Source organism: Aquarana catesbeiana, linkage group LG07 (genome assembly GCF_042186555.1).
Source record: "Aquarana catesbeiana isolate 2022-GZ linkage group LG07, ASM4218655v1, whole genome shotgun sequence".
In the NCBI taxonomy this organism is placed as follows: Eukaryota; Metazoa; Chordata; class Amphibia; order Anura; family Ranidae; genus Aquarana; species Aquarana catesbeiana.
In genome coordinates this window covers 80,697,336-80,714,659 of record NC_133330.1, presented here as the reverse complement: position 1 = coordinate 80,714,659, position 17,324 = coordinate 80,697,336, and positions in this window count along the sequence as shown.

The window sequence follows — 17,324 nt, the reverse complement described above, 5'->3', positions numbered from 1 at the left end:
ACAGAACCCCGATCACCTGACCTCACCTAAATAAATAGGTTCTCCCAGCAGGCCAAGGGACCCAAGAAGATCTCTGCCCATTGGCTGAGATACTCCATCTATTCCTAATCTGTCCTTGCAATGCCCTTCTCTTATCTAATGCCACCAGATACCCAGCCATCTTGTGACAAAAGAGAGAAGTGCAGCTATTACAGAATTGGGGTGGAATCAATAGATCCCCTATCAATTGGCCAAGGCAAATATACCTGGCAGGTAAATGTACTAGCAACCCTGCCTAAACATCAGGGAGCTACATCCTTCCCCTGCCTGCAAAACTATGTCTCGGAGTCCATCAAAGTGTCCCAGAATTTGCAAAATAATTTGAGCTCTCAAGCCTGAGAGCAAATGTCCTGGCAAAAACTGGGATGGGTGGGGAAACAGGAAAGGAATATTAACAACAAGTAATGCACATAGCATATCACAGGAAATAAACAAGCGCAACACATACATGAGCGAATGGTAGTTCACACAGGGTAGATAAATAACAGACATTATATATACAGTTTAACGTGTGGTGTAACACCCAACTGGTTAAGGGAGCCATATCAACATTAGCCTAACTATCTATCTAATATATACAGTAATAAAGGGCATGAAAATTTTAGAATTATTATCCATGTCGGGTCACTGTCTCTCCTTGTCCAAGAAAGATGCAATGGTGCAGGAACACCTGAAAGAGAAATAAACAGCAATGCAAATGCATCCTATCGCTATGATAATACAGTGTAATATGTACATAAGTGAACTTTAAGAAGTTGTTAATTGTCCTCAGCTGAGAACAGCATAGCAGTGTAAATACACCCTACAATATGTCCAAACTACATGCATATAAATGAAAGTGGGTCCCATCCTCGACCGAAGATGCCACCCCCTCTTACAACAAGTCTACAGACTTTCCTTAGCATATTTTATCAATTATTTATAACATGCATAAAGGCTCACTCAAGTCGGCACCGCTCTCGCCACCTGGTGACCAGCATAAGGACAGTCCTGGTACATTGATCAGTCCATCATTCAAAAGTCAGGTGAGAACTTGCCCCTTTGCCACAGCTCATTCTACCTAACTAGCTAAACACCCCAAATGTCCTTGACGTTTCACAGTCCATCAAAGTGGTTTCAGGTGGGGTAGAACAATATTTCCCGGTATTTTCCCTTCTTCTTTAAGGGTAACTCCGACCACGACAGGTTCTCCGGCCGGCAGAACCGTCACTTCTGGTTGTACTGCAAGCCGCAGTCCCAATCCTACGCTGCTCTCTTGCTTCTGGCTAGGCCCTCAGACAGCCTAACAGCCAGATATCCCCGGGATAGGCCTCAGGCTCTAGCCTAACAGCCCAGGGCAGCACAAAACATGTCCACCCAGACAGACGTCCAGGTGGCACAGAACCCCCGATCACCTGACCTCACCCAAATAAATAGATTCTCCCAGCAGGCCAAGGGACCCAAGAAGATCCCTGTCCATTGGCTGAGATACCCCCTCTATTCATAATCTGTCCTTGCAATGCCCTTCACTTATCTAATGCCACCAGATACCCAGCCATATTGTGACAAAAGAGAGAAGTGTGGCTTTTCCAGAATTAGGGTGGAATCAATGGATCCCCTATCAATACAGTACAGCAACATTGCGACGGACAGATTGGACACTTTTGACACTTTTTGGGACCATTGACAATTATACAGTAATCAGTGCTATAAAAATGCACTGATTACTGCGTAAATGTCACTGGCAGGGAAGGGGTTAACTGTGTGTTCCCTCAGTGTATTCTAACTGTGTGGGGATGGGAGTGACTAGGAGAGGAGACATATTGTTTTTCCTACTTAGGACAGCACAGGATCCCATACGGGATTTCGCTCAGGGGTGCCCTTCTGCTGCAGTATATCTGCGTGAGCCAGTCAGGAACCTGTTAAAGGTGCCACTCCATGTCTTCAGTTTCCTTTGCGATTGCTTTGACTCTTTCTTTTGTGGATAGCTCTAGCTTTTGCTGCTCGGCTTTCCAGATAGAACAGTCCTTTTTTAAGTGACCTGTCCTTTTACAGCAAAAACAGGCTCTGCTTTCTTTGTTGTGCTTTATGCCTTTGTACATCTTAAGAGCTTTGTCATCACGGTGTGTATTTTCTTTTCTTCTGTCATATTCATCAATTAATTTGCATTTGACATATTCCAGTGTCAGCTCTTGCTTGGATCTGGTTTCCAGAGCGTTAATAAAAGCAGCATACGTCTCTGGAAGACTGCAGAGGAGCAGGGTGACATTATGGATATCTTTGATGTCCTCTCCGATGGCGCATAGCTGCTCTATTGTCAGAAAGGGTACCAAGGCTGAGATGCAGATGCAGTTCACTCTTGCGACTAAGCGCACTCCACATCCTGGAAATGGTACAGAGGGTGAATGGCACAAAGAGGCACAAGCTACCAGCAGGCTGGGCAGGGCTTGCATGAAGGTCAGTGTAGGGCTTAGCAGCTGTGCAGGAGCAGGTAAGTGTGTGCCCAAACAGAGGCTGAAGGAAATCAGAGTCCTGAGCAGGCAGGGGGTCAAACACCAGGAGAGAGTCCGTGAGCAGACTGGGAGCCAAGATACTGTGGAACGGAGTTAGTTCAAGAACCAGCTGAGGGTCTAGGTACAAGAGACTGAAGGCAATCCGGGTCACAGGCTGAGGGTCAAGGCACGGGCGACTGAAGGTAATCTGGGTCACGGGCTGAGGGTTTAGCACCAGAGAAACAAGCAGAGTCCGTAAAGCAAGCCAGAGGTCAGGTCCAGGAGAAGATCAGGGCAGGTCTGGGTCAATCCGGGTCACAACAGGTAATCAGTAAACAGAAAACAGGAACAAGTATACAGGAAGCTGAATACAAACCAGCGATTTGTTGAGAGAGGAGACAGCTTTTATAGACAGCAAGGAGGTCACGTTATGCGTGTGCTAGTGCGCATGTGCGTGCGCTGTTCAGTGGGGCCGCAAACATGTGTGCACTGTTTCCCCGTGAACGCGCGTTTACCGTTCCGCTGCGCATGCGCGCAGGGAAGCGGCGATGCTGACAAGGTGGATTCAGATTCCTTTCAGTGACATCTATGATCTCTAGCATAGCTTTTGCGTGGTCACACATATGCTGGCCTTCTTCTAGTCTCATCTTATACAGCTTTCTTAGTAAAAATAGTTTATACTTGAACACTCATGCAGTTTCTGTAATAAAGTCCACATACCTTTGGCCATTTTCTCTGTTCTTATGTGGATTAGCTTTCATCTTCCACTAGTAAGCTTATAGTCGCTTTTGCCTGTCTATCCTTCCTGTCCCAGTCCTCTGTCTCTCTGTCTGTGGGTCTGTCTGTATTCAGCGCTAGGGTGCGGTTCGCACCAGAACTTGCAAACAGGCAAAAAATTTGTGCGAACATGTAAACACCATTAAAGTCTATGGGACATGAACGTGAAAAATCAAAAGTGCTAATTTCAAAGGCTTAAATGCATGTTGTTGCCATAAAAAGTATATAGGGACATGGGTCCTGCCCCAGGGGACATTTATCGATGCAAAAAAAGTACTAAAAACAGACGTTTTTTTCAGGAGCAGTGATTTTAATAATGCTTAAAGTGAAACAATCAAAATGAAATATTCCTTTAAAAATCATGCCTGGGGTCTCCTTAGTTTGCCATGTTAAGAACAGTACCACAGCAAAATTACATTTCTTTTTTTTTTTTTTTTTTTTTTTTAATCAAAACTTTTTTATTGACAAGAATCACTGGGTAACAGTTTTACAATAAAGGGGGCATACACAATTTCCCCATTCTGTACATTACATCAGACATATGCATATATATAACTCTGTTACCTAAGATTAGGTACGTATACCTTTGTTTTTTGTAGAACATAAAATTAACACAAACAAAACTAAGAAAATAAAAGAAATAAAGAGAAGAAGAGGAGAGAAAGTTCACCCTTTTAAGTAATAACAAAAATAATCTGACAGAAAATAAAATACAATAATATTTAATGTTACAGGGCATCAGTTCACTCCTCCAGGCTTGTCTACGGGCCTTATTACCATATGGGTTACCTTCTGTACAGCATATGCATTACAGGAGAGGCCTCAGGCGCTAGAGGAGTGCCTATTTGCAGCGTTTAAGTTCTTATAACTTTTATAACTTTAGCAGGCTATTCATTATTAATTGGGTTGGGGTTGGGGTCATCCAGCCAGTTTTGCCATATAAGGTCGAATTTTTTTGGAGCCTTCCTGTGTCTATATGCCAACTGCTCTCTAATGAGGAGGGAGTTGACATATGCAATCCACTGAGCCTTCATAGGCACGTTATTCGCAAGCCAATAACGTGCTATACGTTTTCTAACCAAGTATAGTAATCTAGTTACCATTATATATACGCCTTTTGGATACATTTCAGCATCAACCGAACGCAGAGACATATCAAAGGTATACATGGAATGGGCGTCTGTGCTACAGCGCATACAGTCTGTGCGACCTCTGTCCGATATCTAGCAAGTTTCGGACAGTGCCATATCATGTGTATGAAAATAAAATTTCTGAAGGAAAAAAATTCAAGTAAAACTGCTCATGGCTGTAATGTATTGTCGATCCCGGCAATATAGGTAAAAATCATTGAAAAAAACGGCATGAGTCCCCTCCAGTCCATTACCAGGCCCTTTGGGTCTTGTATGAATATTAATGGGAACCCCACACCAAAATTTTTGTAAAAATTGTGTGGGGGTCCCCCCCAAAATTCATACCAGGCCCTTCAGGTCTGGTATGGATTTTAAGGGGAACCCCGTGCCAAAATAAAAAAAATGGCATGGGGGTCCCACCCAAAATACATACCAGACCCTTATTCGAGCACGCAACCTGGTAGGTTGCAGGCCGCAACCTGGCTGAACTGTATCAGCCCAGATGCCCTCAACATGGGGAGGGTGTTTTAGGGTATCTGAAGCCCCCTTTAACAAGGGGACCCCTAGAGTTCCCCGCCCATGTGAATGGGTAGTGGTACCCATTCACTAAAAAAGTGTCAAAAATGTAAAAATGACAGGAGACCATTTTTGACAATTCATTTATTAAAAAATAAATAAATTCATCTTAGATCCCAGCACCGACGACCTGAAAAAAAAACGGAAAAACTCCACCTCGGAGGCGTCCCGCGACTGCAGCCTTTTTGCAGTGACAGCTCTTATATATCTGAGGGCGGGGCCACCCAGTGATGTAAATGGGTGACCCTGCCCCTTCTGACATCATGTGATGTCACGTAAAGTCAGAGGGGGTCATCGGTTTACGTAACCGGGACCCCAAAACACTCTCAACTCTCACATGTTGAGGGCATGTGGCCTGGTACGGTTCAGGAGGGGGGCCCGCTCTCTTGGATAAGGGTCCGGTATGGATTTTGGGGGATCCCCCACGCCATTTTTTTTTTGGCTTGGGGTTCCCCTTAAAATCCATACCAAACCTGAAGGGCCTAGTATGGATTTTGGGGTGGATCCCCACAGAATTTTTTTTTATTTTGGCGCAGGGTTCACGTTAATATTCTTACCAGACCCAGAGGGCCTGGTAATGGACTGGGGGGGAACTCGTGCCGTTTTTTTCATGATTTTTATGTATGTTGTCAGGATCCGACAATACATTACAGCCGCAAGCAATTTCGAAATGACATTTTTTCCTTCAGAAATGTCATTTTGCTGCTCTCATTCATAACACTGTTTACGGCCGTTATGTAAGCAGCCTTACATAGTGTGGGGTGTGGACTGAGCCATGATTAGCCAAAGGCACCCTACCTTTGGCCAATCATGGCTCCCACAGCAGAGCGCGCTGTAATTGGCCAAATCAATCTCGCAGTGCATTGACGGTCCTGCAGTGCATTATGGGGTGTTCCGCAGGTGCTTGAATTTCCGGCGAACGCTCCATAATGTTCAAAATTTGGTGAACAGACAAATACCCAATGTTCGAGTCAAACACATTCGACTCGAATATCGGGCTCATTCCTATTCAACACTTCCCACAAGTCATCCTTGCTAAGAAGCATTTGTAGTTTGAACTTCCACAGCTGGTAATTGGCATTGTTCAGCTTTGCTAATGCAAACTTCACATCTGAACCACTTGTCATCTTTCAGTAACTTGTATACAGTACTCAGAGTTCTCTTTCCAGTGCCTGGGTGCTGCAGGGTGCCTGCTGGGTATGTTGGGTGTGCTGGGTGCTCTGGGCCCATAACCTGTTGTGCAGAGTATTGAAATTATGAGCTGGAAGTTTCTTGGATACAGCAAACGGCTTTACTTTTATGGAGGATATCATTATCATGGAACAGGAAGAGAACACAAACAAGTACACTGAACATAGATACACAATACATCATATTATATCATAGAATACATGAACTATACACTTTAATACTACAGCACCAGCTGCTGCATAGATAGGTATACTGCATATAGTCAGTTTATATGCAACCATGCTGTTGTTCTTTCTAGAAAGAAGGTGTTCCCTATAGCAACAAATCAGATTTGATGTTCCTTGCACTGGCAAAAATGAAACTAGGGATCTGATCGATTGCACAGCCCAGTTTTTATTTCTGATAGCTTTGCTCTAGTTTTCAAAAATCAACCCCAGAGATGTCTCGTGATTACATTATTGTAATGAATTCTGTAGAAGTCTACTGTGTTTTACTATGTGATTTATATTGTTAACCAGCTTTTTACGGAGAGAGTTGATTGCTCACAGCTGATGAAAGTGACATGCTTCAGGTTAGAATAATCACCCTCTGCCCACAGAATGACACATAGCAGTAATTGTATGTCTGGGTGGATAACAGAGAATGCTATTTAAATAATAGATGCATCGTGGACATCAGAGAATCCTGTGGTCTCCTGCAGTTTTCATGTCCAAGCGGGAATGCCTCTTTATTGATGCTAGATGAGTGTGAACGCTCCTAGTCTTTTCTGAATGTTCTCTGATTCCTGTGGGATGAAATCACTGCTATGAACCAAATCTCCTGCCTGGCACAATTGTGTCTCCAGCTGATAGGAATGGGGTAATTGAGTTTCAGCAAAATGAAGGAATTGATTTGAGATTGAGCAGAAAATGCTCAGATCTGACTCTTTACTAAACACGTACAGCAAATTTTATTTTTGCGATTGTGAGTGAGGGGTTGAGACTTGGAAATAGCAAACCAGGTAAGTTCAAAATCTCCACAAAAATGTTCATGTTTTGCTTTTAAATGTGCACAAAAAGACAGAGACAAATTCAGGTGATCCAAGGCTATAAATTTCAAAAAAATTTCTTTGCAGGGCCATCCATTATTAGATCTAGTCCTGTAATGTGACAGAATCAGAAAGGTTATTGATTCTTAAATACTTTATTTTAATAGAATATATACTGTGTACTGCAGGGCTAAAAATTTCCAGTCCTGAGCTACCCGCCACCAGTTGCCCCCAACCATGCCCCGCCCCTAAACACTCCCTCATAAATTATCTCTTGAAATTACACTTAAATGTTTTATGCAGAATTAAGTTACAAAAATAAATATTAACAACAACTTTATCAGGTCTCATCAGCACAGTGTGACCAGTGCCTGTCAATACAGCGTGACCAGTGCCCATCAATACAGCTTGATCAGTGCCCGTCAATACAGCCTCACCTGTGCCCAAGAAAAAAAGTCTCACCTGTGCCCGTCAGTACAGTCTCACCTGTGCCTGTCAGTACACTCTCACCTGTGCCTGTCAGTACACTCTCACCTGTGCCTGTCAGTACACTCTCACCTGTGCCTGTCAGTACAGTCTCACCTGTGCCCGTCAGTACAGTCTCACCTGTGCCCGTCAGTACAGTCTCACCTGTGCCCATCAATACAGGCTCACCTGTGCCCATCACTACAGCCTCACCTGTGCCCATCAATACAGTCTGATCTATGCCCGTCAGTACAGTCTCACCTGTGCTTGTCAATACAGGCTCACCTATGCAGAGGAAGAGTCGAGCTGGCCGATCATCTCAGAGCGGGGATTGCCCACTGTAACAGCTTTCATTTGAACTGCTGGGTTCCCAGTGCCATTAACATCACACAGCCCCACCTCCTCATCCTGTGCCACTCACGTCACACAGTCTCGCCTCCTCGTCCTGCGCCGCTCACGTCACACAGTCCAGCCTCCTCGCCCAGGGCCTTCTGACATTGGATCAGTATTCTCTCTATCAAATGTGCTGGGCAATGAGGCAGGACTGTCTGAGGTGGGTGGCGCAGGGTGAGGAGGCGGGACTGTGTAACGTGAGCGGTGCAGGGCGAGGAGGTGGGACTGTGTGATGTGAGCTGCGTAGCTGTTACAGCAGGCAATCCCTGGTGTAAGGAGGGACTCTGCTGGGGACACCTGGTGTAAGGAGGGACTCTACCGGGGACAGCTAGTGTAAGGAAGGACTCTACTGGGGACAACTGATGTAAGGAGGGACTCTGCTGGGGACAACTGATGTAAGGAGGGACTCTGCTGGGGACACCTGATGTAAGGAAGGACTCTGCCAGCCCTAATTTTCTACTCGCAAAATGCAAGTAGGTGAGTGGAAAATTTGAGGGCTGGTATACTGCATATATACAGTAATTAATTTAATATATGTAGCACTGCCCCCTTGGGGGTTGCTTAGAATTGGATGTTCATCTGCGCCACTTTGACCCTGTGAACTTTCCAGCCCTCCTGACACTCTAGGTTCAGACATATTGTATGTACCTTTAAATAACACACAGACACAATGCAGATTGATATCTGATTTTACTGAAATGGAGAGTCAAGTAACAGGGTATTGGTCAAGTCCTGGGTAAACAGCCAAAACTCAGTTGAAAAGGTTCCCTGAGATAATAAAGTAAATAGCTTGAAATCACAGGTATAAAATAGCAATGCACATAGGAACAGACAATAAATGAATGAATATCTAAAGAACACCACTAGCTGCTGCATATACTATCACTGCAAAAAGGCAAACCCCAGGGTGACCTATTATACATTTAATCCTAATGAGAGACTGGGTATTCTAGGTCTTAGGGGTGTGCCCCTTTAAATGGCAATAGTATAACAATGTCCAGGATTCGAGGCCTCGCAATGATCTTTACCGGCCAGTTGGAGTTCATAGAACAAGAATCCTTAATTTGGCACGGTGGTATCTGGTCAAAGAAAAACAGCTGTGCCTGGCTAGTTGTAATCCTTAGAGTAATTCCAGGTGTAAGGTGTCTGTATACAGTGTTCTGTGAGATAGGATAAAACAAAGATTGCATTGGTGGGCGCATGCCCTCTCACCAAACTGAAGAACAACACATGAACCTCCTGAAGAGTGATTTAAGTCGATGTATCATTTTGCAGAACGAGCGGAGATGCCAGACTGGCTGCTGTGACCGTTACTTGTCTGATCTAGTTGGTTACAGCGACACTGCAGTGATGTCTCCTTGTGTAGCAAGCGGCGTTGGACCTGCCTGGGTCGGTGCTGGGACAGCCCTCTCGCACAGCAGCAGAGGGGTGTGTACTTGATGGACCCCGGGAAGCAAGAGACTTGGGCCTAGTCTGCTGACCCTTTTTAAAGCCTCTCCCAGAGTTCTTTTTTTGGAGCAGATGGCATGCTGGGATGTGTAGTCCAGGGATAGTTCCATACTTGCCAACTGTCCTGAATTTCCCGGGACATTCCCGGGATTTATACCTTTGTCCCTGTCTTACCGTTTCCCGGGAAATGTCCCGAGAAATCTGCATTTTCCCGTTTATTTTTTCCCCGCCATTGCCGCCGCTGCCACTAGAGGTCCGTGGCCGGCACTAGGTAATGCTGTCTCCGTCGCGATCATTTTACTGAAGTCCAGCTCATGATGAAAAAACAAGAGGCAGAGCCCCTGTGGCAATGAATGCGGCTGCCAATAGAAATGGAGCTCCATTTCTATTGGCAGCCGCTTTCATTGCCACCCGGGCTCTGCCTCTTGGTTCTTCCCCTTAGGCATCCAAGAGCTGGTCTCCCATGATGGAGAGCCCTGGTTCCTGGCGCCACGCTGAGTGAGACTCTCACATTCACACTCACACTCACTGCGGCTGCCTCTTGTCACAAGCGTGCCGCCCGGAGAGTGACAGTCTGAGCAAGCAACTCATCGGGCGGCTGTACATTGAATCCTCTGCTCGCCGCCCAGTGCATGAGGGGAGAGGGTGGATTGTCCTGGGGGGTCTGTAGATATGAGGGGTGGTTTGTCCAGGGAGGTCTGTATATATAGGGGGTGGTTTGTCCAGGGGGGTCTGTACATATGGGGGTGTGGGTTGTCCTGGAGGGTCTGTACATATGGGGGTAGTTTGTCCAGGGGGGTCTGTACATATGGAGGGGTGGGTTGTCCTGGGGTTCTGTACATATGGGGGTGGTTTGTCCTGGGGGAGGTCTGTACATATTGGGGGGTGGGATGTCCTGGGGGGGGTCTGTACATATGGGGGTGGGTTGTCCTGGGGGTCTGTTCTGATGGGGGGGTGGTACAGATGGAAGGGGGATGGTTTACCCAGGGGGGTCTGTTCTGGGGGGGGGTCTGCACTAAGGGAGGTTTGCACTATGGGAGGGTGGTCTGCACTTAGTGAGGGGGATCTATACTGCTGGAGGGGGGTCTGTACTGTGGGAGGGGGGTCTGCACTTAATGAGGAGGGTCTGTACCGTGGGAGGGGGGTCTGTACTGAGGGAGGACTATAGTGGGTGTGGGGGGTGACACCATGTTTTTACGCACCGGGTGACATCAACCCTAATGACACCACTGGTAACTGGGGACACCTGATGTAAGGAGGGAATCTACTGGGGACACCTGGTGTAAGGAGGGACTCTGCTGGGGACACCTGGTGTAAGGAGGGACTCTGCTGAGGACACCTGGTGTAAGGAGGGACTCTGCTGGGGACACCTGGTGTAAGTAGGGACTCTGCTGGGGACACCTGGTGTAAGGAGGGACTCTGCTGGGGACACCTGATGTAAGGAGGGACTCTGCTGGGGACACCGTATGTAAGGAGGGACTCTGCTGGAGACACCTGGTGTAAGAAGGGACTCTGCTGGGGACACCGTATGTAAGGAGGGACTCTGCTGGAGACACCTGGTGTAAGAAGGGACTCTGCTGGGGACACCTGGTGTAAGGAGGGACTCTGCTGGGGACACCTGGTGTAAGGAGGGACTCTGCTGGGGACTCCTGGTGTAAGGAGGGACTCTACTGGGGACAGCTGGTGTAAGGAGGGACTCTACTGGGGACACCTGGTGTAAGAAGGGACTCTGCTGGGGACACCTGGTGTAAGAAGGGACTCTGCTGGGGACACCTGGTGTAAGGAGGGACTCTGCTGGGGACACCTGGTGTAAGGAGGGACTCTGCTGGGGACACCTGGTGTAAGGAGGGACTCTGCTGGGGACACCATATGTAAGGAGGGACTCTGCTGGAGACACCTGGTGTAAGAAGGGACTCTGCTGCCAGGGACATGGATCTGTAAGGAGGGCCTCTGCTTCTGGGGCACCTGATGTAAGAACGGACTCTGTTGGGGGAACCTGATTTAGGCAGGCGATGTGGCAGGTGACGCTCAGGGGTCCCACTGATTCTGGATTATGGTGTGTTGAATGATTTCATTCTATATTACAATGTAATAATAGTAATACTACGCTTCAATCATCCTGACACCACAACAACCATAGTGCTGGGATGATTGAAGCGCTAACACCGCGTGTTTGGAGTATCTTTATCTGCCGATTTGTTAAACTCTGGAATACACATTTCTTTTGTGGTGTAGGATCTGGGCCTGCTGTCCCTCCATCTCTCTTTCCTTCCCTCCTTCTTTCCTTCTTTCTCTCTCCCTTCCTTTCTCTCCCTCCCTTCTCCCATCTCAGACTCTAACTACACCCCCATTTGAACCACGCTCATATAAGCCACGCCAACTATTTCATGTAAACCACTCCCATGTTTTGCCGCATTTTTCTTTTTTTCCTATGTCATACCAACAAACACATGCCCTGCCTCCTAATTATAATAAGACTCCGCCTACAACCAAAAAAGTGTCCCTAAAATTTTTTTAACAATGTTGGCAAAAATGTAGTTCTGCAGAATCAGGATGTCTGTTTAGGAGACTACAGTCTCTTCACTGCTCTCTGCTGGGCTCAGGAAGGTTATGCAAGTAATTTCAAGCCCAGCACTGGAGGAACACAGGGACAGTCAAAGACGGGAGAGGGTAAGTCTGCAGTGCCAGATAACTGTAGTCCGCTGTTGCCTACATTTATATTCAACACATTCAAAATATAGTTACATTTTTAATTACACAAAAATTATGTTTTAAATCCTGCACGCTGCTATGTGTCTATACTGTGATATCCTATTTGTAAATAGCTCACACCTTCCACACTCTCACAAATGTGAACAGAACATATATAAAAACTAATTGGTGCCACGCTCCACGGTGTGCTATACGATCATCAACTGTAATGTTTAAAACAATATAAATACAAATTCAAACTGTGTGTTAAACACATATGAACACCAATAGTGTCTTTCAGTGCCAATGTATACAGTTAAATTAGTGTCACTACCAATAGTGACAACATACATAATCCTCAGTGCTATGTAATCTTCTTGTTACATTCCAATTAGTGCAAAACATGCTTTATGCTGTGCTCAGCCCCTTTTCCCGGGTGTGCTCTCACCTGGTATAACGGACCACATACAATGATACAGTCCAGTGATGGTGAACTTTGGCACCCCAGATGTTTTGGAACTACATTTCCCATGATGCTCAACTACACTGCAGAGTGCATGAGCATCATGGGAAATGTAGTTCCAAAACAGCTGGGGTGCCAAGGTTCGCCATCACTGATATAGTCTAATTGCACTTTTGACCTTCCACAGGGGACATGGAGTAATCTTTCCAGATATCAACAGAACAGATGTTTCCTTCTCCTGCTACTCGTTCATTCAGTGCTTTGTCCTTAAAAACCACAACACTTTATTGTTAAAAAATACCTCCAGTTAAACAACTTATATGCTTCTGGTGCTCCCGGTGCACCAAACTGTAAACACATATGCTCATTAGCAATGCTATTGCCAAAATCACCAATGCAATTCTCCAGGGTACAATTACCACAAATCCTTTATGTCCTGCATTCCCTACAGGTTACGCCACCCCTACGCGTTACGCCACAGGGTCATGTGGCTTCCTCACTGGATGAACTATATATATATATATATATATATATATATATATATCTATAGTCAGGTCCATGAATATTGGGACATCAACACAATTCTAATCTTTTTGGCTCTATACACCACCACAATGGATTTGAAATTAAACAAACAAGAGGTGCTTGGTGCTTTAACTGCAGACTTTCAGCTTTAATTTAAGAGTATTTACATCCAAATCAGGTGAACGGTGTAGGAATTACAACAGTTTGCATATGTGACTCCCACTTTTTAAGGGACCAAAAGTAATGGGACAGATTAACCACTTCACTACCCGCCTATAGTCATATGACGTCCTGGGATGGGATCTCCCATCCTGGGTGGACGTCATATGACGTCCTGGGATTCCCGGCCGCCTAGGGGGCGCGCGCGCACGCCCGCCGCGCTGCTCGGGACCCGGTGCGTGTGCCCGGCGGCCGCGATGTCTGCCGGGCACCCGCGATTGCCCGTTAACCGGGCCAGACCGTGGATCTGTGTGTGTAAACACACAGATCCACAGCCTGTCAGCTCTGAGGAGAGCGATCTGTGTTCCCAGAACGGAGGAACACTGATCGGTCTCCTCCCCTTGAGCGTCCCCTCCCCCTTCAGTTAGAATCATTCCCTAGGAAACATATTAACCCCTCCCCGCCCCCTGGTGGTTAACCCCTTCACTGCCTGTCACATTTACACAGTAATCAATGCAATTTTATAGCATTGATCGCTGTATAAATGTGAATGGTCCCAAAAATGTGTCAAAAGTGTCCAATGTGTCCGCCATAATGTCACAGTCACGAAAAAAAATCGCGATCGCCGCTAAAAAAATAAATAAATATTTTTTTTTTAAAAATGCCATAAATCTATCCCGTATTTTGTAGACGCTATAACTTTTGCGCAAACCAATCAATATACGCTTATTGTGATTTTTTTTTACCAAAAATATGTAGAAGAATACGTATCGGCCAAAACTGAGGAAAAAATTTGTTTTTTTAAAAAAAAATTGGGATATTTATTATAGCAAAAAGTAAAAAATATTGTGTTTTTTTTCAAAATTGTCGCTCTTCTTTTGTTTATAGCGCAAAAAATAAAAACCGCAGAGGCGATCAAATACCACCAAAAGAAAGCTCTATTTGTGGGGAAAAAAGGACATCAATTTTTTTTGGGTACAACGTTGCACGACCGCACAATTGACGTTTAAAATGCGACAGGGCTGAAAACTAAAAATTGGCCTGGGAAGGAAGGGGGTGAAATTGCCTTGTATTGAACCGGTTAACAAACATCCAAACTTTCACTTTTTAATACTTGGTTGCAAATCCTTTGCAGTCAATTACAGCCTGAAGTCTGAAACGCATAGACATCACCAGACGCTGGGTTTCATCCCTGGTGATGCTCTGCCAGGCCTCTACTGCAACTGTCTTCAGTTCCTGCTTGTTCTTAGGGCATTTTCCCTTCAGTTTTGTCTTCAGCAAGTGAAATGCATGCTCAGTCGAATTCAGGTCAGGTGATTGACTTGGCTATTGCATAAAATTCCACTTCTTTCCCTTAAAAAACTCTTTGGTTGCTTTCGCAGTATGCTTCGGGTCATTGTCCATCTGCACTGTGAAGTGCCGTTCAATGAGTTCCGAAGCATTTTGCTGAATATGAGCAGATAATATTGCCAGAAACACTTCAGAATTCATCCTGCTGCTTTTGTCAGCAGTCACATCATCAATAAATACAAGAGAACCAGTTCCACTGGCAGCCATACATGCCCACACCATGACACTACCACCACCATGCTTCACTGATGAGGTGGTATGCTTTGGATCATGAGCAGTTCCTTTCCTTATCCATACTCTTCTCTTCCCATCACTCTGGTACAAGTTAATCCTGGTCTCATCTGTCCATAGGATGTTGTTCCAGAATTGTGAAGGCTTTTTTAGATGTTGTTTGGCAAACTCTAATCTGGCCTTCCTGTTTTTGAGGCTCACCAATGGTTTACATCTTTTGGTGAACCCTCTGTTAGACATGTGCATTCGTTTTCGTCCAAATGCATTTTCGTCCGAATTTCAGGTATTTTCGTTATCGTTTTAACAAACGATAACGAAAGTGCAGAGTCCGAAAAACGAAAGATCCGACATAAACAAATGCTTTATTTTCGTTTTCGTTGCTACAACAGTTTGATATAGATAGGAGATTCGACATGATGATGACAATAACAATATCTGTGTCCATCAAACCTGTGGTCGAATGTGCCTAACCTTAGCTCTATTAGTCCAAGATTATTCTACATAGAGAGAAAAGATTCGAAATAGAGAGAAAAGATTCGACGTAGGGGAGGAAAGATTCGACGTAGGGGAGGAAAGATTCGACTTAGGAGAGAAAAGATTCGACGTAGGGGAGGAAAGATTCGACGTAGGGGAAGAAAGATTCGACGTAGGGGAGGAAAGATTCAACGTAGGGGAGAAAAGATAAATAAAAATAATGATGATGATGAATGTTATTGGCTGATTGTAACCAAAGAGGAGGAGCAGTAAAATAGCTAGAACTAAGTACACACGTACTTTGGCTTATGGTGTCTGTTGAAAGTTCTAAGAAGATTCGACGGAGCAGGTAAACTATATGGCGTTGTACAGTTTAGCTGCTCCGTCTAATCTTCTTTGAACATTCGACAGACACCATAAGCCTTCAATGACAGATTCGACCTTAATTTGGATTTTCGGACGAATGCAATTTTTAACGAAAAATGAAATAAATAAAAACGAATTTCGGGAGTAACTAAATAAATTTATTTTTCAGACGAAAACGAAATTCCGAAACAAATTATTTCAGTGTGCACATGTCTACCCTCTGTATTCTCTGGTGAAGTCTTCTCTTGATTGTTGACTTTGACACACATACACCTACCTCCTGGAGAGTGTTCTTGATCTGGCCAACTGTTGTGAAGGGTGTTTTCTTCACCAGGGAAAGAATTCTTCGGTCTTCCACCACAGTTGTTTTCCGAGCTCACTGGTGTGTTCTTTCTTTTTAAGGATGTTCCAAACAGTTGATTTGGCCACACCTAATGTTTTTGCTATCTCTCTGATGGGTTTGTTTTGTTTTTCAGCCTAATGATGGCTTGCTTCACTGATAGCAACAGCTTTTTGGATCTCATATTGAGAGTTGACAGCAACAGATTCCAAATGCAAATAGTACACTTGAAATTAACTCTGGACCTTTTATCTGCTCCTTGTAAATGGGATAGTGAGGGAATAACACACACCTGGCCATGGAACAGCTAAGCAGCCAATTGTCCCATTACTTTTGGTCCCTTAAAAAGTGGGAGGCACATATACAAACAGTTGTAATTCCTACACCGTTCACCTGATTTGGATGTAAATACCCTCAAATTAAAGCTGAAAGTCTGCAGTTAAAGCACATCTTGTTTGTTTGATTTCAAATCCATTGTGGTGGTGTATAGAGCCAAAAAGGTTAGAATTGTGGCGATGTGCCAATATTTATGGACCTGACTGTATATAGTCTGGTCTCAGTTTCCCAGTGCAACTGTGCAGATTTGTCCTTTCCTGCTGCTGATTCCTGACAAAGTGTCAAAATTCAATACTGCTAACATATATACTAGGAACTAAGTCATACCAAAAATTTTGAATTGTGGCCGCTGCTGGAAGAAACTTTTACTGACCAGACCTGCCTGAATTGTAATTCAATACCTTTGACATGGAGGAAGAGTTCTCCAAGGGGCAGGGGTATACGTACAGGGGTCACAGGCCCGGTCCTATGCTCCAGGGGGGCCTGTGTGCCCCCTGGATAGGAGGGCGGTGGGGGAGGCAGCATATAGGGAAACTGTTCCCTCCATGTAGCTGCTGAATGCCCACTTTTCCTCTTCTCCCTCCTGCAGACATTCAGCAGCTGCTGGAGGGAAATGGAGGGCATCGGTTCCTCTACATGCCACTCCTGCTGCCTCCCTATCCCTGTCCTCCTGCCCTGGGCTGCTGTGTGCTTCCCTGCCACCCCGCAGCGCTGCAAGGTTTCCCCCTCCCACCTTTCGTTGGCTGCGGAGAGTGGGAAAGGGGCTGGAAGATATGTAATTTAGCGGCCCTTTTCTTGTCTTAATGAAAAAAGTTAGTGATCGTTTTTTGTTTTTATTAATTCATAGCTGGGGCATAGTAAACTGTGTTGC